The sequence below is a fragment of the Piliocolobus tephrosceles genome, chromosome 14 (assembly GCF_002776525.5).
Source record: "Piliocolobus tephrosceles isolate RC106 chromosome 14, ASM277652v3, whole genome shotgun sequence".
NCBI lineage: Eukaryota > Metazoa > Chordata > Mammalia > Primates > Cercopithecidae > Piliocolobus > Piliocolobus tephrosceles.
Genome location: NC_045447.1, coordinates 105,553,456 through 105,556,208, shown reverse-complemented (window position 1 = coordinate 105,556,208; position 2,753 = coordinate 105,553,456).

Below are 2,753 nucleotides of genomic sequence, written 5' to 3'. Positions count from 1 at the left end.
AGTTTTTGTATATGATTGGAAGCTTGAAATAGCTTGAAATAAGATGATTTATATAAGTATGCTTTATGATAACCACAAAGAAATTACCTATGGTAGATACATAAAATAAAAAGAGAAAGGAAGCAAAACATACTGCTACAAAGAAATCATCAAATCACAAAAGAAGATAATGAAAAAACAAAAAGGGGACAAAAGAACTACAAAACAAATAAAGCAAATAAAATGACAATAGTCCTTGACTATCAATAATTTCTTTAAAATAAAAATGGATTAAACATCTTAATCAAAAGATATAAAATAGCTGAATGGATTTTTAAAAACAGTGGATTAGAGATTTAACTGTGCGCTATCTAGGAGAGACTAACTTTAGATTTAAGGACATACATAGGCTGAAAGTGAAGGGATAGAAAAAAATATTCCATGCACATAGAAACCAGAAGACAGTGGGAGTGGCTGTATTCATAACAAACAAAATATGCTTAAACTGTCCAAAGAGGCAAAGAAGGTCAGTGTATAACTATAAAATGGTCTATTCATCAGGAAGATATAACAAGTGTAAATAGACACTGTATATACACAACATCAGAGCACCTGAATAGATAACATTGACAGGTCTGAAGAGAGAAATTGACAGCAATGTAATAGTAAGAGACTTCAATAGCCCACTTTCTATAATAAGTAGGACATCTACACAGAAAATCAATAAGAAAACAGTAGGTTTAACAACAGTACATGCCAAATGAATCTAATAAACATGTACAGAATATTTCATCCAGTAGCAGCAGAATACACATTCTTCTCAAGCTCAAATGGAACATTCTCCAGGATAGATTACATGTTAGGTCACAAATTTAAGAAGATTGAAATCATGCCAAGTATCTTTTTAAACTATAGTGGAATAAAACTAGAAATCAACAATAGGAGAAATGGAAAATTCACAAATATATAGAAACTAAACAACACAATACTGAATAACCATTGAGTCAAAGAAGGAATCGAAAGGAAAATAAGAAAATATTTCAAAACAAATGAAAATGAAAACACAACATACCAAAACTTATGGGATGCAGCAAAAGCAGTTATAAGGGAAAGTTTATAGCAATAAATGCCTACATTAAAAAAGAAAGATCTCAAATCAACAACCTAACTTTAGAGCTCTAAGAACTAGAATGAACTGAGCCAAAGTGAGCAAAGGGAAGGAAATAATAATTATTACAGCAGAAGTAAACAAAATAGAGAACAAAAAAACATTTTTAATATCAAGGAAACTAAACATTTGGTTTTGGGGAAGACAAATAAAACTGACAACCCCTTAGTTAGACTAAGAAAAAAAGAGCGAAGACTCAATTAAATAAATCAGAAATAAAAAAGGAGACATTATAACCAATACCATAGAAATAAAAAGAATTCTAAGACATTATTAGGAACAAATATATGCCAATAAATTGGATAACCCAGAAAAAAATGGACAAATTCCTAGAAGCATACAACCTACTAATACTGAATCATGAACAATTAGAAAATCTAAACAGGCTAATAATAAGTTCAGAAGATTGAATCAGTAATCAAAAACCTTCCCAAAACAAAATCCCAGGACCACATGTCTTCACTGGTGAATTCTACCAAATATTTAAATAATTAGCACCGGTTCTTCTTAAACTCTTCCCTAAAAAAATGAAGAAAAGGAAAAGGAAATACTTTCAAACTTATTTTAAGAAGCTAAAATTACCTCAATGCCAAAGCCAGACAAAGATACTGCAAGAAAAAAAACTACAGATCCTTTATTTTTATGTTCATTCTTGATTAACATAGATGCAAAACACTCAATAAAATACTAGCAAATTGAATTCAGCAGCCTATTAAAAGGATCACACATTATGATCCAGTGGGATTTATCCTTGGAATTCAAGGATGGTTCAACACATACAAATCAATAAATGTGACACGCCACACTAACAGAATAAAGGATAAAAATCACATGATCATCTCAATAGATATAGAAAAGCCATTTGAAAAAATTAACACCTTTTCATGATAAAACTTCTCAAAAACCTAGGTATAGAAGAAATTTACCACAGCATAATAGAGGCCACATATGAAAAGCCCATCACTAACATCATACTCAATAGTGACAAACTGAAAGCTTTCCTCTAAGATTAGGAACAAGGCAAGGATGCCCACTCTTACCACTTCTGTTCAACATAGTACCAGAAGTTCTAGTCAGAACAATTACTAAAGAAGGAGAAAAAAATGTTCAAATTGAAAAGGAAGAAGTAAAGTTATATGTTTACAGTTGACATGATATATGTAGAGAAACCTAAAGACTACATACACACACACACACACACACACACACACACACACACTGGTTAAAACTAATAAATGAATTCAGTAAAGTTGCAGGATATGAAATCTACCTACAAAAACTGGTTGTATTTTAATACACTAACAACAAACTATGCCCCAAAAATTAAGGAAAAAATATCCATTTACAACCTCATAAAAAACAGTAACATACTTAGAAATAGATTTAAGCAATGAAGGGAAAGACTTACACACTAAAAACTACAAAATGTTGATGAAAGAAATTAAAGAAGACACAAATAAATAGAAATACATCCTATGTTCATGGATAGGAAGGCTTACTGTTGTTAAAATGTTCCTATTTATAATATATGACCCAAAGTGGTCTACAGATTTAATGCAATTTCGATCAAAATCCCAACAGCTTTTCCTATAGAAACAGAAAAAAA